Source organism: Delphinapterus leucas, chromosome 3 (genome assembly GCF_059928025.1).
Source record: "Delphinapterus leucas isolate spDelLeu-1000000601 "Yukka" chromosome 3, BTC_Dleu_Yukka2, whole genome shotgun sequence".
NCBI lineage: Eukaryota > Metazoa > Chordata > Mammalia > Artiodactyla > Monodontidae > Delphinapterus > Delphinapterus leucas.
Genome location: NC_143131.1, coordinates 103491808 through 103513795, shown reverse-complemented (window position 1 = coordinate 103513795; position 21988 = coordinate 103491808). Strand labels below are relative to the sequence as shown.

Genomic DNA, 21988 nt, shown 5'->3' with positions numbered 1-21988 from the left:
CTGGAAGCAGGACAGGAAATACTCAGCCTTGCAATCAATAGGGAATAAAACAAAATTCATTGATCGATTTCCACCTTTTGGTATCTTTTTAAATTCCCACCTTTTTGCAATTAAAAAAAAAAAAAGAATCAAAGTGTGATTTTGTCCAGAGAGAATAGACATCACTAATTTTGGCAGGCCATAGAATAGAAACACAAAGTAATAACATTAAATTATTATTCCCCCAACTTCTTCCTCTCAGGGATGTTTTTAAACTCTATCTTAAAGGTTTTTTTAAAACAATGGTTTAATTTATTCACTTGTAATTTCCATAGCTAGTAAATTCATCTGTCATCTTGTTTTAGGCACTTCACACTGCTTCCTTTGTGAAATGTCCCCATCCTCACAGAGGCAAAGAATTTAGCACAATCTTATTTCCCACATTATACTGATCTTAGCCAATATAACCTAAGGGTTTAAACATAAATTGTTTTATTATACTTTTACATTATAGATCATATATTTCAAAGATGATTTTTAATGCTTAAGGGTTATCTATACAGCTCTATATGTTTAAATTGTATTAATGGATAATATAGCCTTTTTATAGTCAGACTTCCTCACTTTTTTACTTCTTATTTTTGAATTTTTATCAGTAAGAGCTGTGCTTTCCAAACTTTAATGTGCATATCATATCAATCACCTAGGGATCTTGTTAAAATGCAGGTTCTAACTTCTGTAGGTCTGGGGAGGGGCTTGAGACTCTGCATTACTAACAAGCTCCCAGGTGATGCTGATGCACTACCTTTGATTAGCAAAGAGCCCAAGAAAATATTTCCATGTTGTATGAGTAGTACTTTTTCTGTGTCATAGCATATTTGAGAATGTTTTTCTATTGTCTATACATGTGAATAACATCTTCACTAAGAAGAGAATACTTGAAACACAGACATTTCTCACAAATCTCTTTGCTAGATGCTCTACTATCTTCCAGCACTTCACATTTCAGGGAATATTGAGGTTCACCTTATTTGAGCCTCTTGAAATACAGCAACTGTTTTTTTCATGCCAGGAAGCTTGCAAGAGATTTTCAATATCACATAAGTTCAAGCTTTTGCCAAGAAAAAAATCTAGATGTATTTATATTTAATTTGGTTTAAAAAAATTGGAAATTAAGAAGTTTTCCAAGCTTGTGAAAAAAAATTTTCTTCATCCCTGATTATGACATTTGCCCTATATTCTTATATTCATTTATCAAGAATTTTTATTTTCCTTAGATTGGATCATCTCCTTTATTCTCAACACCTATTTATTTCATCAGTTATAGTTGGAGATTTTAATACCCCACTTTCAATAACTGGTAGAACTAGATAGAAAAATAGTAAGGATACAATGACTTGAACACTATCAACCAACTTGATGTAACTGACATTTATACAATGGAATACTTTACAACAATGAAAATGAAAGAACTATGGCTAAACTTGTCCATATCAATGAATCTTAGAAACAAGGTTGAGGGAGAGGAAGGCATTTTATAAAATAATACCTTCACTATAATACTATTTCTGTAAAAACAAGCAAAAGTAAATAATATGTTGTTTGAGGGATATGTGTATATATATACATATATCTATACATATATATCTATATATATATAGATAGGTATAGATACAGATAGCTCATGAGAAACAAACAAAAGAGGAATACAACAAAATTCAGTTTACTTCTACTTCTTGGGGAAATGAATACACATACATTTAAAGTTCTTGAATGTTCTACTTCTTAAAATAGACAATAGATCTATTTTTTTTATTTCATTATTATCATAATCGTAATCAAATATTTAAAACTCCAATCACAGAACCAGCTTCTACTGAGGCTCAGAAACAGGTGGAGGGAATGATGGAGTGAGGACCTCTATAAATATGCTGCTATATAAATGCAGTAAAAACCTAGCAAAATTTATGTGAATTAATTCAAGAATTAAAAAATAATAATAATAAATTCAGAACTCTAAAATTTAACCAAAGGTTTTCAACAATCTTGGGAATCTTCATTAAAGAAATAATGCAGAATCTCAGTAAGAACTTTTGGCATTTTCACTTGACCTACTCCCAACCCCCTTCCCCAGCTCCATGGGAGCCTTGAAGACCAGCAGTCTTTCAACCACCAAGTGCCAACAATAGCCTTACAAAAACAAGAGAAGGAACACTAGGTTTGAAGAGCCTCAAAAAGCTACAGCCCCAGAGCATTGACACTATTTGACATATTGCACAGCAAGTTGAAAAAGCGGCAAGGTGCAGTATTTTTTTATTATTTGACCTAATTAGCAGTTCATTCCAAAGAAAAAGGTCTATCCTGATAGTGTCTGTCAAAAACAATCAGTGACAACTGTTTGCCATCACAGCTTCCTGAGGCTCTGATACCACTTTGGGCAACCAAGAGCCTGGCCAAAATTTTGCAAAGAAGATCTTGGGAATGAGATGTCCAGAGGGCAGGCACAAAAAAGCTCTGATATATTTCTGAGGATTTAGAGGAACCAAGTCATGTGCAGGACTATGCACAAGCCCAGGAAAGACCTCTTCATGCACCTATCTCTTGCCTCTGTCTGACCTCGAGGCCTCTGTAAGCAGAAAATGAAGGCTAGGGTGAGAGTTGTAAGTTGAATAAGGCTGATGGTGTGGTCCAACACACATAAAACACCTCAGCAAAGGGTGGAAGACTTATTGCTCTAAGCCATTTAAGGAAATATCTAACCAATAATTACCTGATTACTAAGTTAACCAAGCAAAGACTTCAGCACTTGCATAAAACAGGGAGTACATACTTTATAGAATTTGTCTAAGAAAATCAATGAACAAACATATAAGCAACAACAACAAAAAAATACAAACAGCAAGGACCAGAGGGCAGACAGCAGAAGCAAGAAGAACTACAATCCTGCAGTCTGTGGGACAAAAAATAAATTCACAGAAAGATAGACAAGATGAAAAGGCAGAGGGCTATGTACCAGATGAAGGAACAAGATAAAATCCCAGAAAAACAACTAAATGAAGTGGAGATAGGCAACCTTCCAGAAAAAGAATTCAGAACAATGATAGTGAACAAGATCCAGGACCTCGGAAAAAGAATGGAGGCAAAGATCGAGAAGATGCAAGAAATGTTTAACAAAGACCTAGAAGAATCAAAGAACAAACAAACAGAGATGAACAATACAATAACTGAAATGAAAACTACACTAGAAGGAATCAATAGCAGAATAACTGAGGCAGAAGAATGGATAAGTAACCTGGAAGACAGAATGGTGGAATTCACTGCTGAGGAACAGAATAAAGAAAAAAGAATGAAAAGAAACGAAGACAGCCTAAGAGACCTCTGAGACAACATTAAACATAACAACATTCACATTATAGGGGTCCCAGAAGGAGAAGAGAGAGAGAAAGGACCCGAGAAAATATCTGAAGAGATTATAGTTGAAAACTTCCCTAACATGGGAAAGGAAATAGCCACCCAAGCGCAGAATCCCATACAGGATAAACACAAGGAGAAACAGTCTGAGACACATTGTAATCAAACTGGCAAAAATTAAAGACAAAGAAAAATTATTGAAAACAGCAAGGGAAAAACAACAAATAACATACAAGGGATGTATCAAGGGATATCCTTATCCATAAGGATAACAGCTGATTTCTCAGCAGAAACTGTACAAGCCAGAAGGGAGTGGCAGGACATATTTAAAGTGATGAAAGGGAAGAACCTACAACCAAGATTACTCTACCTGGCAAGGATCTCATTCAGATTCGATGGTGAAATCAAAAGCTTTACAGACAAGCAAAAGCTAAGAGAATTCAGCACCACCAAACCACCTCTACAACAAATGTTAAAGGAACTTCTCTAAGTGGGAAACACAAGAGAAGGACCTACAAAAACAAACCCAAAACAAATAAGAACATGGTAATAGGAACATATATATCGATAATTACCTTAAACGTGAATGGATTAAATGTTCCAACCAAAAGACACAGGTTTGCTGAATGGATACAAAAACAAGATTCATATATATGCTGTCTACAAGAGACCCACTTCAGACCTAGGGACACATACAGACTGAAAGTGAGGGGATGGAAAAAGATATTCCATGCAAATGGAAATCAAAAGAAAGCTGGAGTAGCAATACTCATCAGATAAAATAGACTTTAAATAAAGAATGTTACAAGAGACAAAGACGGACACTACATAATGATCAAGGGATCAATCTAAGAAGAAGATATAACAATTATAAATATGTATGCTCCCAACATATGAGCACCTCAATACATAAGGCAACTGTTAAGAGATGTAAAAGAGGAAATCGACAGTAACACCATAATAGTGGGGGACTTTAACACCTCACTTACACCAATGGACAGATCATCCAAACAGAAAATTACTAAGGAAACACAAGTCATTTAGACACAATAGACCAGATAGATTTAATTGATATTTATAGGACATTCCATCTAAAAACAGTAGATTACACTTTCTTCTCAAGTGCACATGGAACATTCTCCAGGATAGATCACATTTTGGGTCAAAATCAAGCCTCAGTAAATTTAAGAAAATTGAAATCATATCAAGCATCTTTTCTGACCACAACACTATGAGATTAGAAATCAATTACAGGGAAAAAAAACATAAAAAACACAAACACATGGAGGCTAAACAATATGTTACTAAATAACCAAGAGATCACTGAAGAAACCAAAAAGGAAATCAAAAAATACCTAGAGACAAATTACAATGAAAACGTGATGATCCAATACCAGTGGGATGCAGTAAAAGAAGTTCTAAGAGGGAAATTTACAGCAATACAAGCCTACCTCAAGAAACAGGAAAAATCTCACATAAACAATCTAACCTCAAACCTAAAGGAAATAGAGAAAGAAGAACAAACAAAACCCAGAGTTAGTAGAAGGAAAGAAATCATAAAGATCAGAGTGGAAATAAATGAAATAGAAACAAAGAAAACAATAGCAAAGATCAATAAAACGAAAGGCTGGTTCCTTGAGAAGATAAAAAAACTTGATAAACCTTAACCAGACTCATCAAGAAAAAGAGGGAGAAGACCAAATCAATAAAATTAGAAATGAAAAAGGAAAAGTTACAACAGACACTGCAGAAATACAAAGCATCATAAGAGACTACTATAAGCAACTCTATGCCGATAAAATGGACAACCTGGAAGAAATGGACAAATTCCTAGAAAGGTATAACCTTCTAAGGCTGAACCAGGAAGAAATAGAAAATATGAACAGACCAATCGCAAGTAATTAAATTGAAACTGTGATTAAAAATCTTCCAACAAACAAAAGTCCACGACCAGATGGTTTCCAGGTGAATTCTATCAAACATTTAGAGAAGAGCTAACACCCATCCTTCTCAAACTCTTCCAAAAAATTGCGGAGGAAGGAACATTCCCAAACTCATTCTACGGGGCCACCATCACCTTGATACCCAAACCAGACAAAGATACTACAAAAAAAGAAAATTACAGACCAATATCACTGATGAATATAGATGCAAAAATCCTCAACAAGATATTAGCAGACAGAATCCAACAACACATTAAAAGGATCATACACCATGATCAAGTGAGATTTATCCCAGGGATGCAAGGATTCTTCAGTATATGCGAATCAATCAATGTGATACACAATACACATTGTGATACATATTAAAAAACTGAAGAATAAAAACCATATGATCATCTCAATAGATGCACAAAAAGCTTTTGGCAAAATTCAACACCCATTTATGATAAAAAAAACTCTCCAGATAGTGGGCATAGAGGGAACCTACCTCAACATAATAAAGGCCATATACAACAAACTCACAGCAAACATCATTCTCAATGGTGAAAAACAGAAAGCATTTCCTCTAAGATCAGGAACAAGACAAGGATGTCCACTCTCACCGCTATTATTCAACATAGTTTTGGAAGTCCTAGCCACATTAATCCGAGAAGAAAAAGAAATAAAAGGAATCCAAATCGGAAAAGAAGAAGTAAAACTGTCACTGCTTGCACATGACAGGATACTATACATAGAGAATCCTAAAGATGCCACCAAAAAACTACTAGAGCTAATCAATGAATTTGGTAAAGTTGCAGGACACAAAATTAATGCACAGAAATCTCTTGCATTCCTGTACGCTAACGATGAAAAATTGAAAGAGAATTTAAGGAAACACTCCCATTTACCATTGCAACAAAAGAATAAAATACCTAGGAATAAACCTACCTAGGGAGACAAAAGACCTGTATGCAGAAAACTATAAGACACTGATGAACGAAATCAAAGATGATACAAACAGATGGAAAGATATACCATGTTCTTGGATTGGAAGAAGCAATATTGTGAAAATGACTATACTACCCAAAGCAATCTACAAATTGAATGCAATCCCTATCAAATTACCAATGGCATTTTTTACAGAACTAGAACAAAAAAATCTGAAAATTTGTATGGAGACATAAAAGACCTCGAATAGCCAAGGCAGTTTTAAGGAAAAAAACAGAGCTGGAGGAATCAGGCTCCCTGACTTCAGACTATACTACAAAGCTACAGTAATCAAGACAATATGGTACTGGCACAAAAACAGAGATATAGATTAATGGAACAGGATAGAAATCCCAGAGATAAACCCACACACCTATGGTCAACTAATCTATGACAAAGGAAGCAAGGATATACAGTGGATAAAAGGCAGTCTCTTCAATAAGTGGTGCTGGGAAAACTGGACAACTACATGTAAAAGAATGAAATTAGAATACTTCCTAACACCATACACAAAAATAAACTCAAAATGGATTAGAGACCTAAATGTAAGACCGGACACTATAGAACTCTTAAAGGAAAACTTAGGAAGAATACTCTTTGGAATAGATCACAGCAAGATCTTTTTTGATCCACCTCCTAGAGTAATGGAAATAAAACCAAAAATAAACAAATGAGACCTTCTGAAACTTAAAAGCTTTTGCAAAGCAAAGGAAACTACAAACAAGATGAAAAGACAACCCTCAGAATGGGAGAAAATATTTACAAACAAATCAACGGAGAAAGGATTAATCTCCAAAATATATAAACAGCTCATGCAGCTCAATATTACAAAAACAAACAACCCAATCCAAAAATGGGCAGAAGACCTAAATAGACATTTCTCCAAAGAAGACATACAGATGACCAAGAAGCACAAGAAAAGCTGCTCAGCATCACTAATTATTAAAGAAATGCAAATCAATACTACAATGAGGTATCACCTCACACCAGTTAGAATGTACATCATCAGAAAATCTACAAACAACAAATGCTGGTGAGGGTGTGGAGAAAAGGAACCCTCTTGCACTATTGGTGGGAATGTAAATTGATATAGTCACTATGGAGAACAGTATGGAGGTTACTTAAAAAACTAAAAATAAAGTTACCATATGACCCAGCAATCCCACTACTGGACATATACCCAGAGAAAACCATAATTCAAAAAGACACATGCACCCCAATGTTCACTGCAGCACTATTTAGAATAGCCAGGTCATGGAAGCAACCTAAATGCCCATCGACAGATGAATGGATAAAGAAGATGTGGTACATATATACAATGGAATATTACTCAGCCAGAAAAGAACAAAATTGGGTCATTTGTAGAGACATGGATGAATCTAGAGACTGTCATACAGAGTGAAGTCAGAAAGAGAAAAACAAGTATCGTACCCTAACGCATATATGTGGAACCTAGAAAAATGGTACAGATGAACTGGTTTGCAGGGCAGAAATTGAGACACAGTTGTAGAGAACAAACGTATGGACACCGAGGGGGGAAACAAGCATCAGGTGGTGGTGGTGCTGTGATGAATTGGGAGATTGGGATTGACATATATACAGTAATATGTATAAAATGGATAACTATTAAGAACCTACTGTATAAAAAAATAAATAAAATAAAATTCAAAAAACCCCCAAACAAACAGCAAGAAAAACCCTTGGGGTGGCAGTGGGTGGGAATGGGGATCTGATTTCCAGAGTTACCACATTATGTTATCTAAAATATCCAGTTTTTAACCACAAGGACAACAACAAAAATAGTAAGGCTTGCAGAGAAGCAGAAAAGTATGGCCTGTACACAAGAAAAATAGCAGTCATCAGAAATTTATCTGAAGGGCACCAAATGTTGCACTTATTTTATGAAACCTTTTATTATAATTATTATTATAAGTAGGTCAAAAAATTTTAATCCCTGTATAAAGAATGATCAAGAAAATAAGAATACAAACCAAAGACTAGGAGAAAATATTTACAAAAGATATATCTGATAAGGGAAATATATATCTGATAAACGAATATATCCAAAATATACAAAGAACATTTAAAACTCAACAATGAGAAAATGAACATTCCAATTGCGATCAACAGCTGATTTCTACCAGAAATCAGGGAGACCTCAAGACAGTGCATTGACATAAATAACATGCTAATAAAAAGATTTTAACCAAGAATTCTATATCCCGAAAAACTATCCTTCAAAAATGAAGGAGAAATAAGACATTCCCAAATAAACAAAAACTGAAAGAATTCATCACTAACAGACGTGCCCTATAAGGAATACTAAAGGGATTCGTTCAAGTTAAATAAAAAAACACAGGAGAGTACTTGAATCCATATGAAGAAATTAAAAAACACTGATAAAGATAATTATATAGATAAATAGAAGAAGTACAACTGTATTTTTTTGTAACACTTTGCCTATCTGATTTATAAGAAAACCTCATAAAGTAATAATTATGAAACCATGTTGAAGCACTTACAATATGCTGAAGATGTAATTTGTTCACCAGTAATCACACAAAGGAGTGGGGAGAGAGTGAAATTATGCTACAGCAAAGTTTTGTGTTCTACTAAAATTAAGTTGGTACTAAGGTAAACTAGATTGTTTTCAGTTAGGTTATTAATTTTAATCCTAGGACAACCACTTAAAAATGCAACAAATATATTAAAAGAAATAGCAAGGTCAGAAATTGTAGAAGGGGTTTAAAAAATAGTCTCTATATGCAACACACTTTAGACTTAAAGACACAAAAAGTTGAAAGTAAAGTGGTGGGAAATAATGCCATGCAAACAGAAACCAAAAGAGAACTAGAGTGGCTATACTAATATCAGACAAAATATACTTTAAGACAAAATTGTTAACAAAGAACAACATTTATACTGATAAAATGGTCAATCCATCATTAAAATGTAACAATAATAAATACACATGCACCTTACAAAAGAAACTCAAACTATATGAAGCAAAACTGACAGAATTGAAAGGACAGACAGTTCAAGAATAATAGTTGAAGACTTCATACCCCACTTTCAATAATAGATAGAACAACTGATCAGAATATCAACAAGGCTATTAAATAGTTGAAAAACACTATAAGCCAATTAGACCTAACAGACATCTCTAGACCACTTCACCCAACAACAGCAGAATACACCTTCTTCTCAAGTACCTGTGGAACACTATCTAAGATAGATCATGTGCTAGGTCATAAAACAAGTTTAAATAAATTTTAAAGGATTGAAATTATACAAAGTAGATTCCCTGATCAAAATGGAATTAAATATAAATCAACAGCAGAAGAAAATTGGGAGAATTCACAAATATATTGAAACAACATACTGCTAAATAACAAATGTATTAAAGAAGAAATCACAATAGAAATTAGAAAATGTTTTGAGATGAGTTAAAACAAAACTATAATGTACAAAAACTTACAGGATATAGGCAAAACAGTTCTTAGAGGTAAATTTATAACTGTAAATTCCTATATTGAAGAAAAATAACTATGTTAATATTTATGAAATATTAATTCTTGGGTTGCTCTTAGTTTTTACTTTCTCCTTGGGCTTCCCACCACCCATTCCTCAAGGTAACCAGGCCATTCTGAATTCATCACCTTATCCCTATGAGATCATTTCATTATCACAACAACCCTAAGCTATAAGTACTATTATTAGTTCCAATTAATGAGTTACGGAACTAAATCACATGGAAGTTAGGTAATTTGCCCAAGGCCACAGAATTTATAACTGAGAGATGGGGAATGAAACTTCAAAGTCTGGCATCCAGAGATAGGCTGAGGTCAGAGAAAGGACTCAATTCTTGGCTACTGAGTTTCAAAATGAATATTTAAACTTCATGGTATATACCAGGACTTGGGAAATATCAGCCTGTGGCCTGTTTTTGTATGACCTATGAGTTGAGAATGATTCTTAAATTTTTAAATGTTATAAAAATTTGTAGAAGAATATTTCATAACACATGAAACCTATATGAAACTATTTTCAGTTCTTTTCATTTTTTCAGAATAGAAGCTGAATATACTCACTTGTCATACCATACAGCAGTTCCATGGCTTAGCAAGATAAAATTTTATTGCTGTTTTTTGAGCTCAAGGCCAAGATAGAAATTTTTCTGAATGAGACGAATTGCCTTCAACTACGATTATCCAACACTGAATGGCTTTTGAAATTAGTTTTGCTGAAGACTCAATAATGTTTCTAGACTTAAAAGCTTTCCTTCAGATTTCTAGCTCTGGCAGTGACAATGTAGATGGTACTGGACTAAACCTCCTGCTTAACATTGTTATGAAAGCTGGACAACATACTTTACACATGGTTGAAGGCATATAGAGAAGCCAATGCAAGCAGTAATATAAGAGGCTTTGTGTTTCTTCAGAAAAGGGAAACAGAGGAAATGAACTTTACAATCACCTTGGCTTTTTTTCCCTAAGAGTATTTCCCAATTTACAGAGCTCAGGAATGAAGCAAACCCAAACAAAAACAGTGGTCCTGCTGGGCTGGCAAGGCAGAGGTCCAAGTCTGGGCAGCCAAAGAGGCTAAAATGTAAGGGGCAAAGTCTCAGAGAGCAAGAAACCACAGTTCTTCTAAAGATTTGCCAACAAATTCCTTTTTGGTAGTCAGCTGACAGTAAGGCTCTATGTGCACAGGATCGTAGTACACACACAAAAACAAACCCACAAACAAAGACAGCAGCTAGGAGGCTAGAAAGCTAAGCATAGAAGTGAGCAGCCTCCTGGTGCTAGGGAGACAGGAGTTGGAGTTGAAGGTCCTAGCCAAGTGAGAAGGGCTCAAATTTCTGCATATTTGGAGAGCTGCACTCAAGGTCTAAGGACTAACCTTAGGATTAAGGGAAACAACTTGAGCCCTAACAAACAGCCATTTCTAAGATCAAAATGATTTGCTATACTCATCTCTCTGCCAAGAATATTAACCCTCTGTGGTCCATTTTTTAGCCCATGGTCTATTAACAATTGTGTGCACGTAAATGTTTCACAGCTGGCTCTCCAAGTCCTGATTTATACATTGTGAACTTACTCCAACCATGGCCAATTTCAATCTACCAGTGTGATATCACTGAACATAGATCCGTAAAGAGATGTGCTCGATTGACTCTCACCAGCTGGTGTAAGCCAGCCCCAGCAGACTCCAGGAATCATGAAGCCCAAACCCCTACCCTTTACACCTTCAAACTCAACAGAAAGGAAAGAATGACTTTAAAAACTCCAATACATGTCATAATTTAGCATTTGTTTTAGTATTTGAAAATGTTGAATTTATTTGAATAATTACCTGTTTCAAGAGATTTTCTTTTCTATTAAGGTAAGACTTATAAAACAATATTATTCTTGAACATAATTTCTCTTTTGGGCTACAGCATGAGTCTCTCTCATTCAACGACAAACAAAAGAAGTGGCTTGGACACCAATGAATAATTTTCCCATTGATATGCCTTAAACAGATGTTGATTAAACATTGTTCGATTCAACAAATATTTATGGAGTGTGTACTCTATTTAAGGCACTCTGCAATGTAATGAAGGGTTTCTCCTGCCTTCAATTATTCTTAACAAAACAAATATTCAACAGCCTAAAAGAAAACTTATTGTAAGGGAGTATTTCTCAAGATTGAAGTGGGGTGGGGAGGGAAATACCCAAAGCAAAGAGCAGGAATATAACAGCACACATGATGAGATTGAAAGATTAGAAAATGAAAATACTATGATTCCAAGTCTCCATTACGTGTCCTTTTAGTGGTGTGGGAACTCAGTTTGAAGTCATCCCCACAATAACCCATGATGGAAAGGCACAAATTTCCATTCTGACTTCATAAATTTGGGATCTTATCACCTTTTTTGCGGCTCTCCTTCTCTGTCAAGAGTCAGCCAAGTTCTTCTGGGCTGTTCACGTATGTCTAAATCACCTGTTTTCTAGCACTTAGGAAAAGCATTCTTTTTCTTCCTAAACCCCTGGTCTGTTAATGAATTTACTCCACAACATAGTATCTCTTTGAGGAGGAAAAAACATATTTGATTCTCTAGAGGTGATGGTTTGACTTTCCTTTGAATCTTGATATATAAAAACATACATTCTAATATTGCATTATCTATCCTACTGAAATGCAGTATTATGCTTGCCTTGGCTTATTTGATCCCACTTGTGCCCCCTTCTGCTTAGCTTTGTTAAGCTTAGTTTATCTGACCTAGTAATGTGGGAAGGTATATTAGTTTCCTACTGTTGCTGTAACCAACTACCACAAATTTAGCGACTTAAACAATACAAGTTTATTATCTTACAGTTCTGGACATCAGAAGTCTGAATTGGTCTCACTGGGCTAAGATTGAAGTGTCAGCATAGCTGAATTCTTTCTGGATGCTCTAAGGGAGAATTGTTCCTTATTTTTCCAGCTTCTAGAGGGTGTCTGCATTATTTGGATTCTCCATCTTCAAAGCCATCAAAGACCAGTCAAGTCTTTCTCACCTCATATCTCTCTAACAATGATTCCCTTGGCTCCCTCTCTCACATATAAGGATCCCTGTGATTACACTGGCCCCATCAGGATAAACCAAGATAATCTCCCCATCTCAGAGTCATTTTGTCAGCAGTCTTAATTCTATCTGCACCTTAATCCCCCCTTGTTATGTGACATAGCATATTCCCAAATATCAGGGATTAAGACATGCACATTTTGGGAGGGCCATTATTCTGCCTACTGCAGAAGAGGAGGGAGTAACAGAGAAAGGTCAAAGAGTATGCATAACATTTTTACAAGTCCACTTGTTCTCAAAAAAAGCACTGGCACATTGTAATTCTAAAACTAAAATACATAATTTATAATGATCAATCCCTCTGTCCTGAGTATGTGTGGTTGAAGCCCAAAATTGAAGCATGAAAGCCACTCATTTCACAGTTTAAAAACTGAGGCCCAAAGAGGTGATATAATTCACCTACATTTTCACAGTAGGCAAACCAAAGACAGACTTAGAAACCAGGTCACTTGACTTCCAATTCACGACTCTTTTCCTACACAAGGCTACATGCCAGTGACTGAAGGTCCTTGATAACTTTCTTATTGTCAGCATTAGGGAGAAGTTAGTTGTAGAACTCATCACTCTAGGAAATGAAAATGAACCCAATCTCTCTGGTGATGAAAACCCATCATACTACCATCTGAATGCTAGTGTAAGTGTGGATACAATTTATTGCTGCAAGGAGACCAAGTGGACCATAACTTAGCTCCCAATGTTCCTCTGGCAGACAATGGTGATTGGCTGACTCCACAGTTATTTCAAATCTTCTCACAAGAGGGAGATTAAAACATATAAATACTCATTTTTTTCCCTAGCATCCAATGAGAAACAAGAACTCTGCCAAAGAGACAAAAGGTTTTCTGAGAAAGATTTTGCCTTCATGATAAGTGGACAGTAAGACCTAGGTTGTATCTTCCTTTTTATTCCTACCTGGGGAACAAGAACTTTTTTGTTTGCTGCTCTATCTCAATACGAACAGTGCCTGTTTTCACAGAACTAGAACAAATAATCTAAAATTTATATGGAACCATAAAAGACCCAGAATTGCCAAAGCAATCCTGAGGAAAAAGAACAAAGCAGGAGACACAACCCTCCCTGACTTCAGACTATATTACAAAGCTACAGTAATCAAAACAGCATGGTATTGGCAAAAAAACAGACATATAAATCAATGGGACAGAATAGAAAGCCCAGAAATAAACCCACACACCTACGGTCAATTAATCTTCAGCAAAGGAGGCAAGAATATAATATGGGAAAAAGACAGTCTCTTCAGCAAGTGGTGCTGGGAAAAGTGGACAGCCACATGTAACTCAATTAAGTTAGAACACTCCCTCACACCATATACAAAAATAAACTCAAAATGGCTTAAAGACTTAAATATAAGACAAGACACCATAAAACTCCCAGAAGAGAGCAGAGGCAAAACATTCTCTGACGTAAGTTGTACCAATGTCTTCTTAGGTCAGTCTCCCAAGGCAACAGAAATAAAAACAAAAATAAACAAATGGGACATCAAACTTACAAGCTTTTGCACAGCAATGGAAACCTTAAACAAAATGAAAAGACAACTTACAGAAGGGAAAAAATATTTGCAAATGATGCGACTGACAAGGGCTTAATTTCCAAAATATACAAACAGCTCATACAACACAACAAAAGAAAAACAAACAACCCAATTGAAAAATGGGCAGAAGACCTAAATAGACATTTTTTCAAAGAAGACGTACATATGGCCAGTAGGCACATGAAAAGATGCTCAAAATCACTAATTATTAGAGAAATGCAAATCAAAACTACCATGAGTTACCACCTCACACTGGTCAGAATGGCTATAATTAAAAAGTCTACAAATAACAAATGCTGGAGGGGGTGTGGAGAAAAGGGAACCCTCCTATACTGTTGGTGGGAATGTAAGTTGGTTCAGGCACTATGGAAAACAGTATGGAGTTTCCTCAGAAAACTAAAAATAGAGTTACCATAAGATCCAGCAATCCCACTCCTGGGCATATATCTGGACAAAATTATAATTCAAAAAGATACATGCACCCCTATGTTCATAGCAGCACTATTCACAATAACCAAGACATGGAAACAACCTAAATGTCCATCAACAGATGAATGGAAAAAGCAGATGTGGTACCTATATACAATGGAATATTACTCAGTCATACAAAAGAACGAAATAATGCCATTTGCAGCAACGTGGATGGACTTGGAGATTGTCATACTGAGTGAAGTAAGTCAGACACAGACAAATACCATATGATATCACCTATATGTGGAATCTAAAATATGACACAAATGAACCTATCTACAAAACAGAAACAGACTCACAGACATAGAGAACAAACTGGTGGTTGCCAGAGGGTGGGGGTGGGGGGGCTGGTGAGGAATGGACTGTTGAGTTTGGGGTTAGTAGATGCAAACTATTACACATAGAATGGATGGACAACAAGGTCCTACTCTATAGCACAGGGAGCTATATTCAATGTCCTGGGATAAACCATAATGGAAAAGAATATAAAAAGAATATATATATATGTATGTGTATGTATACATGTATGTATAACTGAGTCACTCTGCTGTAGAGAAAAAATTAACATGATGTTGTAAATCAACTATATTTCAATAAAAAATAAAGTAAAAATAAATAAATTAAAAATTAAAAAACAAAAAAAGGATACTACCTGCAATATACATAAATATTTATTGAATAAATAAATATTGTTGAATGATGCCAGGAGTTACAACAGCCACTTCAAACTTAAAGGTAAAATCAGAATTCCAGAGACATCATCCTTGATATCATTGTGTCACTGAATTAATACCAACAGCTTCCTCCCTCCAGACTCATTATGTGACAAAATTTAACTCTAGTTGGTATTTACTGTGTGTCAGGTTTTCTTTTATTTGCAGCCAAAAGCATTACTTACCTATAGAGTTGCTTTGTACACTACGACTTTGTAAATCAGACATACAAAAAGAGCCCCCTCTCATATGGGAAAAATTTATAGGGTGGTGGTAATATTTAATATCTTGATAGGAGTGGTAATGTTCAGTATCTTGGTAGAGGTTCAAGCAAGCATTCTTCAAAACTCAGTAAATGTACACATTTGTTTGTGCATTTAATTATATCTAAATTTTAACTAAAAGAATAAAAGAACAAATATTGAACTCTAGTTAATGATTGATATGCATGCTTAAGTTTTCTTAAGGAAGAATGCTGATATCTGAAGTTTACTTTGAAATGCAAAATATAAGATATGGATTGCAAAAGGATTGATAGATACATGATAAAGCAAGTATAATAGAATTTTTGAGGTGGGGAGGGTGACACATGGCAGTCATCCTCAAATATTTTCCAACTTTTCTGTAAATTTTCTGTAAAATAGAAAATGTTTATAGTAGTCCCATCTTATAAATATATACGCCAGACCTGGAGGAAATGATGGCTTTGAAATTTTTATTTATGTTAGAAAGAGTAGCTCTGTAGGGGAAATGGCTGGAAGACATCTCCTTAAAGTGTGTAGCAATCATAGTACTAATCCACACATAATGAAATTCTCAGTGGCACATTCTTTTGAACTTGGCAAAATTAATAGTAAATTTCCTTGAAAGAATAAACAGACAGTAACAGTTAAGAATTAAGAAAAAATGAGTAATAAGGAGGAATTTATTCAGCTGCATAGTAAAACAAAATAGGAGGGTAATAAGAAAGCATTTTCCCTGATTGAAATGTAATAACTCCATTTCTGGAATTATAGTATATATGACACATTTTTTTAAAACCTCCTAGAAATACTGGATTAAATATAACTAACGTTCTTTTGCAGGGATAGTTGAGATGTGAAAAAAGTAAGGGAAGTCTCCAGAGGTCAAAACCCCAGACATGAACAAAGAATCATTTGCCAACTACCCCCGTCTGACATAGCAGAACACACTTGACTACGATGAAGTGTGAGAAAAGAGACAGCAAAAAGAGGACTTATAAAGACAAATAATTTCATTATGTAAGTACCATACCACACATTTGAAAAACAAGGACAGCTTTATGGGCAAGTGTACAGATGATTATCTAAATAAGTAATCTCCAAAATATTTGACATTATAGTTTGATCAGGAAAAAAACAACTGTTGATCATGACATCTGTATTTGTCAGGGTTCTCCAAGGAAACAGAACAAATAGGATATATACAGATATATACAAAGAGATTTATTATGAGGGATTGGCTTATGCAACTATGGAGGCTGAGAAATGATACAACCTGCCATCTACAAGCTGGAGGCCCAGGAAAGCCAGGAGTGTAACTCCAGCCCAAACCCTAAGGCCTGAGAACTGGGGGGCCAATGGTCTCCCAGTCCTGGTCCAAGTCTGAAGTCCCAAGAACGAGGAGCACCAATGTCCAGTGGCAGGATAGCATGGATGTTCCAGCTCCAGCAGAGAGCAAATTGATCCTTTTTCTGCCTCTGTATTCTATTCAGGCCCTCAGAGGCTTGAAGATGCCCACCCACACTGGTGACAGCATTTTCTTTACTCAATCTAACAACACAAATGTTAACCTCTTCTAGAAACATCCTCACAGACACACCCCAAAATAATATTTTGCCAGTTATCTGGGCATTCCTTAGCCCAGTCTAGTTGACACATACATCCATCAAAAATCCCTATATGTTTATTTGTATATTATATACATGTAATAAGTGCTAGCATATTATGTGTATTATAAAACCATACACAGAAATGTGAATTTAAAGTATGAGTTTGAGTGTGTGTGTGTGCATGTGTATGTATGTTCTAATATGGATTATCTTGAGTACCTCCTGGAATGCTCACCCACCTCCCTCACTTTGGAAACAAATGGTCTATATGAGTCTATACCATATAAAGTGAGGACGAGGTGGTTCGAAAGTCCCACATCCTTCCTCTACCTCCTGGCTGATGACTGAATGTTTACTCATTTCTTTAGTTTTAGCCTTTAGCATAAATAGCTTCCAGGTCCCTTCCTGAGAACACATTTAATTACAGAAAGTGGAGAGAGCATGAAGGCAGCAGCTAACTCAGGGGGAAACAGATCAATATAGAAGGCAGAGGGGAGGGCCAGAAGTCACAGAGGCTCAGATAGCAAACATCCCTCTAAGTGACATGAAGCCATTTACTCAGAAAGAATTCACTGCACATACTTAATAAAACTGGAATATTCTTCAGTTCTTACAAATTTTGTATTTAAATGAAATGTTTAACAAACAGCCCACTTTCTTATTCCAGACAGATAAGCCACACTGTCTTCCACCCCATCAATCTGCATGGCAGGATCTGTGCAGCTGGCTGGAGTGACCAGCCATCTCCCACCCTCACCACTCACATTCTCCTCACACTGCACCCCTGGTCAAAGAGAGCAGGCCCCAGATGAAGGAAGAGGTTCTTTGGTAAAGAACTTCTGAGTATTATGCTTCTTTCATTCTAGTTGAATTGAAGACCTGGAAGTTTTTTAATTCTGGAATTTTCCATGCTTCTAATCCTAATTATTAGAAGCAGTCCTTTTTTTAAAAAAAAATCTTTGGATCATTTCAAATCTATACTCTTGCAATTGTTTTAGTTATTTTCCACCCATTTTCTCTTGAAGGTATAGCTACTTTAGTGTTGAGTAAATGTCTTAAATAAAACTGAAAGTAAAACGCAATAATTTTTCTTAGCTTTTACAGAAAATGAAATTCTAGCTAACTGAATGAGGAAAGAAACTGGGGTGGTTTGGGTTTTTATCTAGCTATTTGTTTGTGAATATATAGAAAAGTTCCATTCCTCTTTTCATCTGTGATCCTAAAGCTGTCTTCTTGCCCCACTGGCACAGGTCTGGGCTGGAGTTGGGAGAGAGTGACAAACTCAAAGCTTCCATTCCAATGAATCCACACATCTGTAGATCAAATACGGCCCATGAGTTACAGTTTCCAATCTCTTCCTTTTTCTTCCTTAAGAAGAAAAAGCTGCTCAGGAAGCTAAGTTTTGCAGATAAAGGAGAATATAAAGCTTTGTACATCAAAAGGTTTTAAATTTTATTTACTTATTTGGTTGACAAACTTTCCAAAATGGATTTCATGTTCTTAATCAAAAGATAGCAATCAAAATTGGACATCTTCTTGGTAAATTCAGGACAATCATGATGAATATCAATTTATGTACTCACCCCAGACACATGTTCTTTTTGAGTTCATATTTACTTTCTATCTTGTTCTTGTCCCTTTCCTCCCGTACAGCTCTCACACTGAAGGCTTCTCGTGTTATGAAACTCCCTGTAGCCAATGTATCTGCCTGAAGGAGCTCTTCTATCAACCAGAAATCTGCACCTTCCTAATTGACCAGAGCTTAGAAAACAGAAGCCATCTTATTCTAAGTGGTAATGTAGAGGTCTCACAGGAGAAGCTGAAAGATGTTCATATGAAAAGTGCAAGGTACAATGGAATACTACTCAGCCATAAAAAAGAAAGAAATGTTGCCATTTGCAGGAAAAGGGATGGAAGTGGAGGGCATTATGCTAAGTGAAATAAGTTAGACAGAGAAAGACAAATACCGCATGATATCACTTATATGTGGAATCTAAAAAATACAAGAATTTAGTGAATATAACAAAAAAGAAGCAGATTCACAGACGTAGAGAACAAACTAGTGGTTACCAGTGGCGAGAGGGAAGGGGGAAGAACAATATACAGGTAGGGGATTAAGACCTATAAATTACAGGGTATAAAATAAGTTACTAGGATGTATTATATGACACAGGGAATACAGCCAATATTCTATAATAAGTGTAGATGAAGTATAACCTTTAAGAAATGTGGGAGAGACCTTCAAGATGGTGGAGGAGTAAGACATGGAGGTCACCTTCCTCCCCACAAATACATCAGAAATACATCTACATGTAGAACAACTCCTACAGAACACCTACTGAACGCTGGCAGAAGACCTCAGACTTCTCAAAAGGCAAGAACCTCCACACATAACTGGCCGTGTGGATGACAGGGTATTTATTGGTGCTCTAGCCGGGTGTAGGCCTGTGCCTCTGAGGTGGGAGAGCCGAGTTCAAGACATTGGTCCACCAGAGACTTCCCGCCTCCATGTAATATCAAACGGCGAAAGCTCTCCCAGAGATCTCCATCTCAACACTAAGACACAGCTCCACTCAATGACCAGCAAACTATACTGCTGGACACCCTATGCCAAACAACTAGCAAGACAGGAAAACAACCACACCCATATCAGAGAGGCTGCCAAAAATCATAAGGTCACAGACACCCCAAACCACACCACTGGAAGTGGTTCGGCCCACCAGAAAGACACGATGCAGCCTAATCCACCAGAACACAGGCACCAACCCCCTCCACCAGGAAGCCTACACAACCCACTGAACCAACCTTAGCCACTGGGGGCAGACACCGAAAACAAGGGGAACTACAAACCTGCAGCCTGGGAAAAGGAGATCCCAAACACAGTAAGTTAAGCAAAATGAGAAGACAGAGGAACACAAAGCAGATGAAGGAGCAAGGTAAAAACCCACCAGACCAAACAAATGAAGAAGAAATAGGCAGTCTACCTGAAAAAGAATTGAGAGTAATGATAGTAAAGATGATCCAAAATCCTGGAAATAGAATGGAGAAAATACAAGAAACGTTTGACAAGGACCTAGAAGAACTAAAGAGCAAATATACAATGATGAAAAATGCAATATGAAATTAAAAATTCTCTAGAAGGAATAAATAGCAGAAATACTGAGGCAGAAGAATGGATAAGTGACCTGGAAGATAAAATACTGAAAATAAGTACCAGAGAGCAGAATAAAGAAAGAAAATGAAAAGAATTAAGGACAGTCTCAGAGACCTCTGGGACAACATTAAATGCACCAACATTCACATTATAGGGGTCCCAGAAGAAGAAGAGAGAAAGAAAGGGACTGAGAAAATATTTGAAGAGATTATAGTTGAAAACTTCCCATACAGGGAGAGAGTCCCATACAGGATAAATCAAAGGAGAAACACGCCAAGATACATATTAATAAAACTATCCAAAATTAAATTCAAAGAAAAAATATTAAAAGCAGCAAGGGAAAAGCAACAAATAACATACAAGGGAATCCCCATAAGGTTAACAGCTGATCTATCAGAAAAAACTCTGCAAGCCAGAATGGAGAGGCAGGACATATTTAAAGTTATGAAAGGGAAAAACTACAACCAAAATTACTCTACCCAGCCAGGATATCATTCAGATTCGATGGAGAAATTAAAATCTTTACAGACAAGCAAAAGTTAAGAGAATTCAGCACCACCAAACCAGCTTTACAACAAATATTAAAGGAACTTCTCTAGGCAGGAAACACAAGAGAAGGAAACGACCTACAATAACAAACCCAAAACAATTAAGAAAATGGTAATAGGAACATACATATCCATAAGTGCCTTAAATGTAAATGGATTAAATATTCCAACTAAAATACATAGACTGGCTGAATGGATAGAAAAACAAGACCCGTATATATGCTGCCTACAAGAGACCTACTTCAGTCCTACCGACACATACAGAATGAAAGTGAGGGGATGGAAAAAGATATTCCATGCAAATGGAAATCAAAAGAAAGCTGGAGTAGCAATTCTCATATCAGATGAAACAGACTTTAAAATAAAGACTATTGCAAGAGACAAAGAAGGACACTACATAATGATCAAGGGATCAATGTAAGAAGAAGATATAACAATTATAAATATTTATGCACCCAACATAGGAGCACCTGAATACATAAGGCAAATGCTAACAGCCATAAAAGGGGAAATTGACAGTAACACAATAATAGTAGGGGACATTAACACCCTACTTTCACCAATGGACAGATAATCCAATATGAAAATAAATAAGGAAACAAAAGCTTTAAATGACACATTAAACAGGATGGACTTAATTGATATTTATAGGACATTCCTTTCCAAAAACAAAAGAATACACTTTCTTCTCAAGTGCTCAAGGAAAATTTTCAGGAATAGATCACATCTTGGGTTACAAATCAAGCCTTGGTAAACTTAAGAAAATTGAAATATCAAGTATCTTTTCTAACC

At 35.9% G+C, this 21988-nt stretch overlaps 1 protein-coding gene across 1 annotated transcript in view; it reads right to left on the bottom strand.

Annotated features, from left to right (window-relative positions):
* CSNK1G3 (casein kinase 1 gamma 3) overlaps positions 1-21988 on the bottom strand; it is a 308727-nt gene that overhangs the window by 100574 nt on the left and 186165 nt on the right. The window contains exon 14 of the mRNA XM_089909240.1: positions 1-21988. This exon is cut by the window's left edge and continues 6096 nt beyond it; it is cut by the window's right edge and continues 17923 nt beyond it. The gene's annotated coding sequence lies outside the window, so the exon portion shown is untranslated.